The sequence below is a fragment of the Dasypus novemcinctus genome, chromosome 10, assembly GCF_030445035.2.
Source record: "Dasypus novemcinctus isolate mDasNov1 chromosome 10, mDasNov1.1.hap2, whole genome shotgun sequence".
NCBI lineage: Eukaryota > Metazoa > Chordata > Mammalia > Cingulata > Dasypodidae > Dasypus > Dasypus novemcinctus.
In genome coordinates this window covers 47,600,924-47,617,628 of record NC_080682.1, presented here as the reverse complement: position 1 = coordinate 47,617,628, position 16,705 = coordinate 47,600,924, and the positions used below count along the sequence as shown (strand labels likewise).

The window sequence follows — 16,705 nt, the reverse complement described above, 5'->3', positions numbered from 1 at the left end:
GTAAAATCACTAGGAGTCATGAGGTAGGAGATGAATCTAATGTCAAGGAGTCCCCATGAGTGTCCAGATCTTACCAAAATCTTCCAGAGGCCCTGGATTGGCTGGGAACCCGTCGGGAGATGAACAAATGGTGATAGCATAAGAGGAGCTTGCGCAGAGCTTCAGGGCCTGCAAGGAGAGCTCGTCATTTAAACTGCAAAGACTTACTCCATGTGGACCCTTTACTAGTTCTTCTAGCAAATGACTTAGATTAACCCTGTTAGGGAGTCACAGTTGCCAGGGCCAATTCATCCTTAGGGCCCAAATTTTAGGCTTAGAAGAAAAAAAAAATATCAAGAAAGGAAATAGCTTCGCCATTTATTTCAAGGTGGAGTGAATGTTATTTATTTATTTGTTTAAATTAAGGGTTCTTCTTCCTTTGAATTTGTCGCAAGAACACTGGACCAGGGATAGGAAAAAGAGAGCAGAAAACTTACTTGCCTGAGGTGAGGATTCTATGAATCAAAATTAAATTGTTTGGAAAATTCTATAACTGATTTAGGGGCAGTAACTAAGTTGGCAGTCTATATAAAAAATTTAAAAAGAAGAGTGAATTAGATATAGTCCTCCAAACTTTATACTTTAGATGTCCACCACCTCTGAACTTTAAGACCAAATTTAATATTTAAATGAAATAGTTAAAGGAAAAGGGAAAACAGTTTTTTTCCCTAGTGTATTTCCTTATGTCTTATTTAAAATTTTAAAAATATTTGTACCTTCTGGAGGACAGAAACTGTCATTTATGGTAAGCAGCTTAAAAGAAAAAAAAATTGATAGTCTCCAAAATTAACATTTGCTCAGTGTTATTTACAAAACAAATATTAATGAAAACATCTTAGGCTGTAATATAAATAGATATCTCATCTAATATTTTCATGTGTTTGTAGGCTTTAAAAATCCCGCCAATTCATAATTACTCATCTGAAAGCTTGTCACGAAAAACCTGTTTCAGGTAGTTTTACACAAAAAAAATCTTTGTATTAAAATATGAAGTGGTCATGAAAACAGTTGTTAACACTTCATTATTATCAAATAAATGATCATTTAAAAATACCTCTCTGGAATAGATACAAGCTCCCTGCTTTTGTTGAGAATTTGCTATTAGCTCTTGAATTTATTTTTTAAATGATGTTTTAGAATTCTGGGGGGAAAAACCTTTTTTTTAAAGAAGGAAATTTTTAAAAAACTAAACAATTTTATTTCATCTTACTTATTTAAAGTCATGTTTCTCAATGAGTTGCCTCTCAGCTAATCTAAAATTGAAAATGAAATTTTGCGTTTCACTTTTTGTTTGTTTTCTGTACAACACTAAAGACAATTAATCTCAGCAAAGACCCTCATTTAGCCAAAGTTCAAATATCTAAGGAGATGTTTTATTTATGAATACAATATATTAACTTTTCATGTGGCACAAAGGAAATATAACTCTCCACAGAGAAATATGTGATAATCCATTAGTATGCTTTTTTGGGGAGATGTGCCACTTTCTTCTACGATTCATAAACTCATTCCTTAAAATGAAAATCAGATTACTTTTTGAATTAATCTTTTTTAGTTATAATTATAGTTTTTAGTTATACTATTTTTCCAGATATAATTTTAAACAGAGCATTTTTTTTAACCGACATCATTTTTAAGAGTTCATATGTTAGTACTAGGATGATTTTGTCTTTACTTTTTCTTTCTGCACATGCTCATAGATTATAAAATTTACAGATCTTAATATATAACTTCAAAATAGGTTTGCTTATAATATTTGTATTTATGTAAGGATTACACATGACAGTGAATAGTAAATGATTGTTCTTTACTTACTGCTTTGCTTATTGGCAAAAATACTTTCATGTGTTTTCTCTTAAATGCAGGAGGACCTTATAATAAATTAAAATAGTGGATTCTGACAGTTGCTTGAGGAGCTGTATTATAGAATTAAATGAAGTTTAGGGAAATTTCCAGAAATGAGTATAATTCAAACAATCAAAAAAAAAAAAACCAGTATAAAATCCTTGGTTTCAAAATTGCTCCAAATTGAAAGTAAACAATTTTTTCCCAACCATTTCACAAATCTGGAATTGTCTCTCATACCTTACATCATGCTCTCCAACCTGTTGCATTTAAATGTATTAGGGCTGCCATGGAAAAGGGAACACAAGATGGGAGGTGATTAAAATGATGAAGTTCCTTGCACAATCGCTCACCTCCTTCTCACTGCCATTTTCCTGGGCAAACAAATACAACCCAGGAGACAGTCTTTGCATTTACACAAGCCTTTTTTCTATTCTTCCTGTTGGCTGTTAATGTGTACCCTTATGGGGAAAATATGGCTTATAGAGCTATCTTTTTTAAAGGATGTTTTACTGTGGTAAGGAAAGGAAGATGATGCTTGTTAATTCATCTTTCACTTCACAGGGGTAAGGATTATATCTTTGACGTCATGCACCTTTCTTGGAGGCCAAGAGTAGGGCAGGTTGTGATCTTGAAAGATTCTCAAAGGATGAAAGAGAAATATGTCATCAGCTAGGAAGTGACTTGGAGAGGAGAGAGCAAAGAGAGTAACAGGGAGCTTATTCCAACATCTTAGCTCAGTGATGTCATCCAAAAACCTGAAACTATATGCTTAATATGCTTGCCATCCACACCCATGTTGTTAATTTAATTGTGGCTCTTTTGTGTGTACACACGTACACACACAAACATACACTCACAAACTGAGGCACTCCCCCATCTTTTCCCCTATGTGCCCAAACTATTTTTATTTGAAGGTACTGATATTAAAACATAGTTTCATCCTGACTTATGCTGACAAGTGTACCAGAAGCTATGAGTCCCTCAAAGTTTCATTTAAAAGTAAAGTGGTTTCTTTTCTGTCACATAAAGAAGTTAAACATTGACATTGCTTCTTACATATGTCTTTTTTTTCCCAAAGTAAATTACCTTCAAATCTGAATTAAACCTCCAAATCCTGTTTGCCTCCTTAAAAAGACCAATAATGGAACTGCAGTTATCAGCATTTGACAATGCTAAATCAAAATATCTTGAAGCAAAAATTTAAAATACCTTTGAAATCTCCAGCCTCAAATAGGGGGAAATCCTAGCAGGGTAGGAGAGGCACTATCTGGAATGGTTCAGCATCGGTATCATGTAAAAAAAAATTACAATTCTCAAATTTCAAAATCCTGTGAAGAGAAAAATATCACTGCTTTTATTGTATCATTGTGAACTACCTTGAGACCTTTAGATGGAAAGCAATAGATAAAATTATAACCATAAATGTTGCTATCATTTACTGATGATTTTGTTATTAAAAGGTACTGTTAATGAGTGAAAAAGGGAAAAAATATGGCAGGATAATTAAAGAAGAATTAAAATATAAAAATAAAAGGAAAAAACAGCTATGACTGCAGAAAATTATATTTAGAGGACTATTTGAGGTAGGTTTAAACCATAGAATAAATTATCAAATGAAATTCTCTGTGCCATCTTTCTCTTGAAGTGGGACATGTGCATAAACCCAAAATTTATGTACAAGAAATATTTTAAATTGGTATGTCCAGCTTACTTAAAACTGTACTGCAGTTAAATTTACCATTATATTTAGGTAAATATAAAAACTGGTAGTCTCTTAAAAAGATTTCTTTCTTTCAAATTAGGAACCAGATTGTTAGGGGCAAAGAATCACTGTATCTTTCACACAGATCATTGGACAAAAGGTTTTCTGAGTCACAAAAATGGTTAACTTTTAAAATTCTTAATTATTCCATCATGGCATAATCCTTGAGAAAGTAGTAATCAGTTTTAAAAACCCTGAGTAAAAACTTTATCCACAACTTTAGGCTCTTCCAAGGAAAAAAAATGTGGGTCATTTCTGCAGAAACCATAAAAAATGTTTAATCTATTATATTAATACATTAGAAATATAGATATGGAGGGAAATTTTCTTTGGGGAAAATCCTTATCAAATAAAAAATTCATATTATGTTTTAGAAAAGCATCGGATATAGTGAAAAATACTTTTAAAGTAAAAATACTTTTACTTAAATATGGGAAGAAATTAAATCTTAAAAATAGTCTATTGATTCTTTTTCAGCTCAAAATTTTATAAGCCAATTTGTTTTTATTTTCTTATATATATATTTTTATTGTGTTAATGTAACAACATTGATCTCAAAGCTGTGTTGCTCCTTATAGACCGGTCTATAGTTTGGCCTTCTAAGAACTAATAAGCTGGCTGTAGTTAGTTAGCTGGATGGTCTTTATTTTGGAAGAGGCCTCAGGTTCTGCTGTGTTTGCAATAAAATATGTTTTACCCTGTGTAGTACTTTAGTCACTTGTTTTTCTTTTCCCTTTTTCTATCTGGGTGTTTTCTTTTTCTTCAGAATTTCACTTCATGCTGCCATGAGGAAATCCAAGTCAGCCTTACCCCTACCCTTCCAAAAGTACTCTTATCAAAAAAAAAGTTGTTTCTTTTTCTTTCTTTCTTTCTTTCTTTCTTTCTTTCTTTCTTTCTTTCTTTCTTTCTTTCTTTCTTTCTTTCTTTCTTTCTTTCTTTCTTTCTTTCTTTCTTTCTTTCTTTCTTTCTTTCTTTCTTTCTTTCTTTCTTTCTTTCCTTCTTTCTTTCTTTCCTTCTTTCCTTCTTTCCTTCCTTCTTTCTTCTTTCCTTCTTTCCTTCTTTCTTCTTTCCTTCCTTTCTTCCTCTCTCTCTCTCTCTCTTTTGAGAATCAAATGCTTTTTATTTATAGCAATCTAATAGTCCTACGTCGTCAGGGTCTTTTCCACATTCCACTGTGGAATGTCTACATTTGACACCCATTATTATTATGCAGCTTTGGGTAGAATAGTCCTGATATATCAGAATGGCACAAAGTAAACATGTGATATAGACAAAGTAAACATGCGAGTCTGACCCTAACCCTAGCAGCCTCAAAGCCCAAGTTTATTCTTGGTTTTCCATGACAGCAAAGGGAACAAAGGATTTGTGCGTCCTTGGGGAGGTGGAGCTCAACCAAAGTCAAGCTGAAGGTTTTCAGCCGACACATGTAAAGCAGAGTTTATGTTGAGCTGTTATATACTTTGTATATAAACTGTGTCTTTCAGGCCAAATCTGTTTAAAGGGAGGTTTAGTTTTGCCTGATAGTTTTGAGGGAAAAAAAGTTGACTTTAGAGTGACTGGTTATTAATCAGTGACTGACATGCTTCCATTGATATCTGACTAAAATCAACTGTTACACGCTCCCTCTTCCCTGCAGAAGTTGCTGCGATACTGTTGATTTACTCATGCATTTATTCACCAGAAGGTTCTTGTGGATGGTTAGTCAGATGACAGGTGTAAATGATCATCAGATTCTATAGGTCTGTAGATTAAAAAAAAAAAAGTGATCCTTAACTGTAAGATTAATGTATTTAGAATTAACTATCAGTAATTTCCTGTGAACAGCAACAACAAAATGCTAACTTCTACTTGGGAGCAGCCCAATAATAATTTTACTATCTATGCCATCATTTGAATAAATGAAAAGTTCTTTAGAATATACTCACATGGGTTGGCAGCTTTCCATCTCTCTCCTCAATGTGCACACACAGAATACTCAGAGAGAACACACACACACAGAGAAATCTATTACTGTTACATAATCTTTTCTGTGGTATTTGCAGGTTTGTCTGAATAAAACAATTCCCAAGTCATTTTGCCTCTGCTCATTCAACTTAGAATCTTGGGATTTTCATAAAGCTGAGAGGGACCTTTGAGATCATCCAGCCCCAAACCCCCATTTTACATAAGGAGAAGCTAAAGCAGAGCAAGGGACACCCTCTTGCTTAAAGTCCACAGAGAATTAGTGGCTGGTCTGGGCTTAAAACCCTCTAGACTGAGCAGGTCTGGCTTTGGGCAGAATAGAGATGGGTGCTGCATTCCTGGGTAGGTAACGAAAGCAAAGCAGCATAAAAGATGATGTTATGTGGCTAGGACAATTTTCTAAGACAGACTTATCAAAGACTCAATATTTGTCACCCCTTCTCTATGCTGTCCAATTGGGTTGATCACTCTACCTCTTTCTAATTTCTTTCAAGTCTCCAAAAGAAACATTTTAGTGACCTCCTGTCTAAAGATGTTTGTAAATCATACAGTTCCCCTTCTCTGTAAAGAACAACACAACAGATACATATGCATATCTGAAATGTGTGAGCACTCTGCTACTTATTAGCAACACCAGGATAAATGAGATGATATCTGTGAAAGTACCTGGCACCCACAGTAACTGCTCAATTTATGTTCATTCGTTTCCTATCTATAAGGATAGATTTAAATCAAGATAGATTTAAACAGCTACTAAGACAAAATAAGTGCTAACTTGAGGTCAAAACAAAGTACAGTGATGCCTGAAAGGAAGAAATGCTTAATTCTGATGGGAAGTCAGAGGGTGGGTAGTGTGTGAGCTTCTTCTTATAAAGCAAGTAAGATTTTGTTAGAGAATAATAAAGTATGCCTGGCTTTGGGAACTCCACAATAAAAGCCTAGAGTTGTGAGTGCATGGTATAGTCTGGAAATGTTGGGTAATATATTATGGTTGGAGCACTGGGTGATTGGAATGATGAGGAGGAAAAGGAAATTAAAAAGATAGCTGGAGGAGGGGCAGATTATAGGGGACAGTGAATGCTAGGCAAAGGACTTTGTACTAAATCCCAAAGGAAGACATTGGAGAGCCATTGAAGGCTTTAGACGGGAAAAATTGATCTCTGGTGATAATATTTTAGAGTGTTGGGAAGAGCAAGAAAATAGAAACAGGGAGCCTGAAGGTGGCTCCAATTAGTTCTGGTCATTAGGGAAGTCCTCTTGCTTTATAATAGGTATTGCTCTGAGGGAAGTCAAGACATTTGTGATGCTGCGTGCTAGAAACTTAATTAGGGTGACCCTATTCATGTAATCGCTGAGCCTGGGGATCTGAGGAGCCATGTGGGCCTTACTTAAGCTTCTCTGTAGAAATCAGGGTACCTAACCAAACATTGCCTCCAGGGAGCAGTCACCTTGTTGGATATCCTACTCTTAGATGTGTTATGAAGTGTCCCTCCTTGGGCAAAGACTAATGGCTTGGGTAAAGGAATCATCTCTGAATATCCAATGTCTTTCCCCAGAGTTACTGTCTTGGTTCTGGTCTCCTGGGCCACATATGCTCCTTCTGAACTGCTTGCCCAGCTAAGCCCAGGGTGAGGAAGATTCGGCTTCCTCTAGGAGAGCCAGTCCTTTTGACCAGCCGTCTGAACCTATCAAGTATCTATATATCATCTTGCCCCCGGTGTAGTAGATGTAGCCCTCCCTGATAAATTCTTGTTTTTGACCCTTTGTTTACTAGTGAATCAGGTTCTTGAGCAGGGGTCTTTTTTTCCTGCCAAACTAATTCCTCTTGTACCCCATTTCTACCCATGCCAGTCCATGCAAATGGGAAAGTATCTTTTTGGGGCCTCAGAGTGGGGAACGAGGCAGACCCTTCTTTGCCTTCATGCCATCCTGCAGCTCTCTTGCCTTCTGCTGTGTTATTTTGCACTCTGTTCTGGTCCATTTTCACCTTCTGCCCCTTGGTTCTCATATCATTGTCCCTAAGCCCTCTTCCTCTCATAATCCATTTTATCCCTCCCCCCTTTTAAAAAAATGATTGCTTTAATTTATTTCTCCCTACCCCCTCATTGTTTGCATTAGCTGTGTCTGTTTGTTGTGTGTTTCTCTTTTTTTTAGGAGGCACCAGGAACCGAGCCCAGGACCTCCCGTGTGAGAGGGAGGTGTCTAATCACTTGAGCCACCTCCCCTCCCTGCTTTGCATCTCTCATTGTGTTTTCCTCCTTGTGTCTCTTATTGTGTCATCTTGTTGCATCAGCTTGCCACACCAGCCCATCATGTCAGCTTGCTGTTTTGCTTGTCTTCTTTAGGAAGTATGGGGAACTGAACCTGGGACCTCCCATGTGATAGGCAGGAGCTCAATAACTAGAACCCCATCCACTTCCCTACCCCTTTCTTTTGAAGCTTTTCTCATACATGCATCTCATGCCTCTGTTCTACCATCCCTGTATCATGCCTTCCATGTGAGAGTAGGGAGTGACAAACCAGGCAAGGATCCCTTCTGTGGGTGCAGACAAGGCTCAGCCAGATCTCAGGATGACTGTTGGATCATCAGGAAAGTAGGACATGTGTACATCTGTGGAGGTGGGACTGTGACATAACATCTACTTGGTGACGTATGGGATCATACAGAAGTACGTGTCCTTCAGGGGATAGATAAACTGGATATTGAAAAGCTTGGGTTTTATTGCTAACTTTGCCATTGATTCCTTATATCTCTTAGGACAATATACTTGTTAAGGAATTAAATGGCATATTTTTTTTCTGGTAAATATCACATATAATCTGATTCCATTTTTATAATGTTATTTCCATCTATCTGCTCATTTATCTATCCATCCATTCACTAATTCTTATATCTGGATAAAAAGGTCTCTGGAATGATGTTCACCTAATGCTAATGATGCTTATTTCTGGATGGTGGGCCTTGGTGTGATTTTTATTTTTAACTTTCTTTTTTATGCGTTTATGCACTACTTAACTTCTTAAGAGGAAGCCAGAATACCTGAAATGGAATGAAGGTCAGCTCAGCTCTCAGCAGACATGTGACCCTTAACTCTTAATCTCTTTGGATTTTTTTAACCATATATAAGAAGAGGAGATTGTAAAAGTCCCATCCAGTTCCCCAAATCTGTGATTCTAACTTTATTTATTTATTTAAAAATCACTTTATTGTGTCTGCTTTTAAAGATAGCCTATGCTATTAAAAATAGTTTATGATTTTGAAGGTTTTCTAGGCATATACTGTATAAATAGATCAATTTATAGATGAATGGATGGATGGAGATTGACACTTAAGATATTATTCTTATGTAAAATGGGATCACATTCTATATGCAATTTTTAAGCAAAGGTATTGCATTTGATTTTACTTAAAAGAGGAAAAAGAAACTGAAGAATTACCAAACTTTGTATAAATATTTTTTTTATCATAGGAGGTATCATTGCCTAAAATATCGCCTCTAATATTAAGAAGAGATTATAATATAGTGAGCCCGGAGGTGGATGAGGATTGTGGTTAATAGCACAAATACAAGAATGTTCTTCTATGAACTAGAGCAAATGTACGTCACTATTTACAAGGTGGCGAGAATATGGAGATGCGTGGGAAAAGAAGAGATTATAAAATATCTTGAGGTTGTAGTCCTTTTTTTAACCTTAAATGATTATTTTAAATGTTCAATTTTAAGCAGTACTGATTTCTTCCCTGCTTTGCAAAATGAGGTCATAGCACTCTTTACCTTCTCCTACCTCCTTCTCCCTCCTTTTATTATTGTTATTTAGCTATAATAATGGTAGTAGTACATTATCAAGTTTTGTATCCTTTCTATTCATTTATGTAGCCATAATTTATCACTGTTGTCTAGTATTCATTCTTTCTACAATACTTTTAAACCATATCCCCTTCATTCTTGAGTACTTATTTGGATTTATTGTTTAACTGGCTGGATATCAATGGAAACATTTTAATTTTTCTAAACCAGCTCACTGGTACTGTTTCATTAAGTTTTAAAAAAATATATATTACCTTTATATTTGAATGGGTCACACTTTGTTTCTGAGGAACTGGGTAGTTATTGCTCCTTTGTCTTTCTGGCATTGAATATTGTTGTGGAGAAGGCTGATGTTGGAGAAATTATTTCCCAATGTAGGTGATTCATTTCTTCCCACTGGCTGTCTAAAAGGCTTTTGTGTTTGTTTGTTTTATTCCTGCTGTTATGCATTTCAAATTCTATATTCAATATTTCTAGAACCCAAGGTATACTTTCCAATAGACAGCCATTTGTATATGGCTTAATATTATTGACTGCAAGATTAAGTGAGTTACTTAATCTCTTTATGCTTCAGTTTCCTAGAACTGTTGGGATGATTTGAGTTAATATATGCTAAAGTGTATAGAACAGTGTCTGGCACATAATCAGCAGTAGTTGGTTTTTTTGGCTATTTTCTTAGGTAAATTTTCTTATGCTATGTCTTTCAATACTTCTTTCTGTTTTATTTGTTGTTTGCTACCTTAAAGATTTTACAATTATTGCTTGTTTTATCTTCCATGTCTATTAGCTTATCCCTGACTTGCTTGACTTATTTGTCTTTTTGGGTATGTGTACACTTTGATTATTTTAATCCTTTATTCTATAACTGTAATTTATTTTCAGTTGTGTCTATTCTGTTCCTTAGTGTTTTTATTTATTAATTTTTAAATGATACTGTTTTGGCATTCACCTGTTTTCTCAGATCTGCTGTTTCTATTTTCACTCCACTCTATTGTTTTTGGTTTTTTAAAAAGATTTATTTTTTATTTATTTTTTTCCCCTTCCCCACCCCCGCTCCCCAGTTGTCTACTCTCTGTGTCCATTCTCTGTGTGTTCTTCTGTGTCCGCTTGTATCCTTGTCAGCGGCACTGGCAATCTCTGTCTCTGTTGCATCGTCTTGCTGCATCAGCTCTCCATGTGTGCAGCGCCACCCTAGGCAGCCTGTACTTTTTTCGTGCTGGGTGGCTCTCCTTATGGGGCACACTCCTTGTGCGTGGGGCTCCCCTACACGGGGGACACCCTGTGTGGCAGGGCACTCCTTGTGCGCATCAGCACTGCATGTGGGCCAGCTCATCACACTGGTCAGAAGGCCCTGGGTTTGAACCCTGAACCTCCCATGTGGTAGGTGGGTGCTCTATCCATTGAGACAAATCCACTTCCCAAATCTATTGTTTTATCATCTTGTAAACTCATGTTCTTACTAGGTCTTTCTTGAGTTAAGTGCCCATGTGGGGAATTTCCTTCTGTCTCTTGAGTTATATTTTCGTGGCTAGTTGTTTACATGTTTGTGTGTGTGCACACGAGTGTGTCTTGCATATACTTGCATTGGTGCCATTCCATTTCTTTTTATCTGATCATGCTTAGGCACTTCTACCCATATTATATACTTTTAAGGCTATTTACTCTTACTCTCATAGTGTTAGCGACCTCTTGACACCCTACTCACAGAGTATCATTTACTTTTCCCCAATGTCCACAGTTTCTAAAGCCTCAGAGCAGGGGACCAGGAAGAACTTATTTGAGGTAAGTTAGGCAGCGTGGGCTCTGCTCTCCCTTTTGAGATTTTGTTAATTGTCCTTACCATGATTCATACCACCTAGTGGGGGTGAGTCGGGGTGGGGTGTATCTCCTGTTGATGGTAGGTAACCTCCAGATTCACCCATGCCCCATTCACTATATAGCCCTGGACCTCCCCTTCTGCTGGAGTCACCTTTTGTACACTTCTGCTCTTTCCCTGAAGAAGCTGTTTGTACTATTTTCCTGCAGAAAAGGGAAAAGCCAAGGATATTCTCTCAGTTTGCTTCTCACCAGATTTGGAATTTTAGGCAGAGTTATCAGGATGGGCTCGGCTTTCCAGCAGTTTCTGAGGTCTCAGGCTGTGGTCAGGAGGCTTGCTGCTGTGCCATCCAACTCTACCTCAGAACCTCTTTCTCTTCTCAGCTGCCACTTTTTGAACCTTATAGTATTGGCTCTGTCCCTTTGCTTGTTAGTTGCTGCTAGTGAACTATTTTGTAATTTTATTAGGCATTGAGGATATGGTTTCTGTGAGGTAATTCTGTTCTTTCATTTTTACCTAGACTTTTCTCAGGATCTTATTTACCTCGATCTGTCTTGTTTTCAGTCTCTCAGGAATATTAAGGAATTAATAGTACAGTTAAAAGATAAAACTTCTATGGAATTATATTTAATTACAAAAGTATTACATGATCATTGTAACATGTCAAACGATATGAGGAGGTATAAGAAGTACATATTTTATGTACAAAGTTCATATTTCTCCCCAGCCATTGCCTGTTTCCATTCCTGTATGATAACAGCTTGGTGTGGGAGATAATGTCTTTTAAAAATTAAAAGACCTTAGAACCAAGGTACAGTGTGAATCCAGTTCATCGTTCATCAGTCACACACATACACACAGAGATTGGTCCTTTTGTGCAACTGATTGATTTGGTAGGATGTGGTCTTGGAAGAGGATAACTTAGGAAGAAGAATGTAAATTCCAGGACAGTAGGGAGTTTTAGCTTTTTTTCCCCACCCACTATATCCTCAGTGTCTGTCTACAACAGTGCCCAGCATATAGCAGCACTTAATAGGTTTTTTAAAAAAATTTATTTCTCTCCCCTCCCCGCCTTCCCAGTTGTCTGCTCTCTGTGTCCATTTGCTGTATGTTCTGTGTCCTCTTGTATTCTTGTCAGCGGCACCGGGAATCTGTCTCTTTTTGTTGCGTCATCTTGCTGTGTCAGTTCTCCGTGTGTGTGGCACCACTCCTGGGCAGGCTTCATTTTTTTCACATGGGGCAGCTCTTCTTATGGGGTGCACTCCTTGTGTGGGGCTCCCCTATACAGGGGACACCTCTGCCTGGCATGACACTCCTTGTGCACATCAGTACTGAGCATGGGCCAGCTCACTCCACGGGTCAGAAGGCCATGGGTTTGAACCCTGGGCCTCCCATGTGGTAGGCAGACGTTCTATTGGTTGAGCCAAATCCACTTCCCAAGGAAGGGTCAATACATTTTTGTTGAATAAGTGAGTGAATGAATACAGGCCTCATGTATTTTTTTTAAACCCCTCCCCTCCTGCGACTTTTTGCGTGCTGTCTGCTCTCTGTGTCCATTCACTGTGCATTCTTCTGTGTCTGTATTTATTTTACTTATTTCTCTCCACCCGCCCCCCCCCCCGCCCTTGTGGCTTGCTTGCTGTCTGCTCTCTGTGTCCATCACTGTGCTCTTCTGTGTTTTTTTTTTTGCTTGTCTCCGTTTTTGTTGTGTCACCTTGCTGAGTCGGCTCTCCGGCTCTCCGCAGCGCTTGCAAGCTGGACAGCACTCCACAGTGCTTGTGGGCTGGGTGGCACTCGGCAGCACTTGGCAGCACACAGGCAAACCCAGGGCCTCCCATATGGTAGACGGGAGCCCAACTGATTGAGCCACGGCCGCTTCCCCAGGCCTCATGTATTTTTGTCTTGAAAGGCATATACCATTTGAGGCTGATAGGTGAGGTCGGGAAAATACAGATCACCCCAAGCTATTTGAGTTAATGTGTGCAATACAGGTGTTTCATCCTGGCTGTTGGTATTAAGGGTTTAGGTACCAAGATGGCAAGAAACACAGGAACATGGTGGAGGTAGAGGTTTGACTCTGGACCTGGTTTTCCTCTGTCAGGCAGAAGGGATCATTTCCTCTCTGGCTCTGGCTTTTAGCTTTGTTATATTCCAATACTGTTCTGAAAGACCAGGATTACAGTTGTAACCCTGGATAGGCTGTTTAGTTTCAAAGACAAGATTTTCTTCATCAAAGACTCCAGGAAACTATTTTGCAAACACAGTGAAGCTGGGTGTAAGATTTTGGATGGCTTTGTGCCCACCCAGCTCCACTCCTGGAAAAGCTCCATGTACCAGGATGGGCAGTACACTAGTTTAGTTCATTCAAGGAGGTGCAGCTGCAATTGATTCCACTTAATATTTTCTCTTATGGAATTTTTAAAAAGTTATTCATCCTGGAAGGACAGTAATATCTTAAGTCTAGTTTCTCTGTTAATCAGATTTCACTATTTCCTCTGTGGGATGAATATATCAGTATGAATTAAGCAAATCTTAGCTTAGTGAACTTTGGAATCTTTTTGAATGAAAGGTGCTATACAAATGTGGTTTTCTTTTTATTAACTTTATTTTTTAAAGTGAAAAAAAAATTAGGTTGTGATTTTATTTTTATTGTGTGGTTTCTAAGCACCTTGCCCTGTTAGGGTGCTGCATCTTTTGCTCTCTTTTTTAAAAACATAAAGGAATTATGTTAATTTGGGAAAAAATTTACTCCGAGTCAAAGAGCTGAAGCAGAAGGAGACATGTATTTGCTGGCATTCCTAAGGCACACATTTGTTGCCCAGCTTGAAGAAGGTGAAGAAAGCTTACTGAAAGTGATGCGTTAGAGAAACAAGTTTGGAATAATTATTATCTATACTTTGAAATTCCATGGCTTACTTTTTATTTAAAAAGTTTATTTTTTTTGTTTTTGTTTTTAGTGATTGAGATTTTTGTTGTGCCACAATTTTGATATAAGTTTGTATAAAACTTTCCTTTATAGGTTATTTCTAATTTTAAAATGTTTCTGCAAAGAATTAGATCGACATTTTTCAGATTTATACATAGCTCAGTGACAAAAGTTATATGAGAATTTAATCCAAATTTGCTTCTTTAATTGTAAACACAATCTAACATTTGTTAATACAGAATAATACATATAATAATTGATGTAATGATCTGGTTATATTGTGGCCAACATTTAAAAATCATGATGCTGTTTGAAGAATATTTGAAATAAATGAAATAACATAGAACTTTTGTGTTTAAAGTCTATTATTATATAACACAGGCTTATTTTGAATTGTAGTATTTCAACTACATGTTTCATTCTCCTTATTAATGCCCAGATATATCTTAGTTTATATTATACACGATACTTGAGAAAATGTTATTTTCAAAGAACTATAATTCTGGATTTCAAATAATTTCTTTAAAATTATTGGGAATTTATTAAATTTATTATCATATGTAGATATGTACTTATTTTTGTCTAGCCTGGTTGAATGTTGTGATGCTCAAAATTTTCTGGGCAAATAATTTTAATTAAACTAGATATCCATTTTGTTGTAAAGGGGGACAATATTGAAAGATCATTAAGAGGTTTATTAATGGAAAAAAAGTCCATTTCTTTTAAAGATGTTACCATTGTTGGAATTTTGCTATTTAATCAATGTAGAGCTGCTGAAGATTGTGTACTTTAGTTTGTTTTTATGACTTTTAATATGTTTTTAATTTTTTAAGGGCCACAGAAGTAATTTGAAGGCAGATGCTGTCGTTAATAAAATAATGTGTCCAAAATCGAAACATACACACAAAAACAATTAAAAATTACGAAGATTTTTTAAAAATTGAAACACAAACTGGGAAAACAATAGTTAAAGCCAAAGTTTCCATTGTTATCCATCACTGGTACCAATTACAATTATAATTATTAATTACCAATTAATGAGTTAGTCTAATGTAGTAATTCCACAAGCCCCCTGGATCTGGGATGAGGATCAGTTAACACTACAATAAGAACCTCAACTTTTTATTTTGGATGTAGTTATGTGACTTTGTTCTATCTGCTAAATGTGATTTGAAACTGCTTAAAATTGAAAACTTTCTCAACAACATTTTAGTTATAATGTGCTCTACAATGATACAGTTTCCTATTTCCTATTATAGGAACAACTGCTCTTCTGCAACCATGGCAGGTTGTTAATTTTGTGAGTGCTGAGGCAGAAAGAAAACTTAGTCTCCCTACAGTTGTCCTCTTTCTAGGATAATCTTAGCCAGGAGAAGAGTTCAGAATTTGCTGTTGGGAGCTACTATGAATGGGAGATACCAGATAGGCAAGGGTAATACTGGGCCAGGTTTTTTTTGTAGTCAGAATAGTCAGAATGTCTTGTTACAGGAAAGCTAGTTGAAATAGAGACAATCACTTGGGATTTCTGGTAACTGGAAGGACAGATAGCCCTGTGAGCACTGGCTGGAATTCCCTGCCTCTTCTCATTCCTTTTCTGTCTTAGGTAGTCATTGGAATGAAAGCAGACTTTTCTGGGACCAGTAGAAAGAGCTTGGATCCAGAAGGCAGCTAAGTTTCTAACTGACTGTGTCATCTCAGGAAGCTTGCTAGACTCTTCGTCTTAGTTTTGTCTTTCATAAAATATGGCCGATAATAATTACCTCTCCATGTGTTTTAGTTTCCTAGCTGCTGAGACAAATACTATACAGTGGGTTGACTGGGAATGCATTGGCCCACAATTTTAGAACCTAGAAGACTTGCTTCCTCCTGGAGTCAGTATCTTCTGACTGGCCAGGAGCCTTTGGGTTCCTTGGCTTTTCTGTCACATGGCAATACACATGAGTGACCTCTCCTTTCTCTTCCGGGTCCTGTGACTTCCAACTTCTGGCTTCTCCCACAGCTTCTCTTCTGTATCCAATTTCCTTTGCTTATGAGGAGTTCAGCCATGATGGATGAAGGCCACCCTCATTCAATTTAAGCACACCGTAACTAATAACATCTTCAAAGGTACTGTGTGCAAATAGATTCCCACAGGACCAGGGGTTGGGGTCTGAACATACTTTTGTGGGGTACATGATTCAGTTGCCAAAAGCAGGTCACACATTTGCTCTGAAATCTAATAAAATTGAGTCTACTAGAAGATATAAAGCACTATATATATATAAAGGTATTTATTATCATAAGTAATAAATACAGACTTTTCTAGAGAAATTGGGTGCCACAGCCCCTTGCATTCTGAGGTATATAATGAAGACATATACTTCTTTGGAGACTGTGTGTACTTGAAAATACAGCAAAGAAATTAAAGAGTCTTACTGAGTTGTCTTTGGTATGTGAGTGTAGCTGATATAAAGGAGATATCCAGAGCATCTAAATAAGAGTGACTGGCAACACTGAAAAAAAAAAAACTCTTATGCTGTACCATCAGAGTGGGACAGACATGG

The 16,705-nt window shown here is 36.9% G+C and overlaps 1 protein-coding gene across 3 annotated transcripts in view; it reads left to right on the top strand.

The window, feature by feature from the left end:
• The window catches only part of HSD17B12 (hydroxysteroid 17-beta dehydrogenase 12), a 266,735-nt gene that overhangs the window by 11,445 nt on the left and 238,585 nt on the right, over window positions 1–16,705 (top strand). The gene's annotated exons all lie outside the window — the stretch shown is intronic.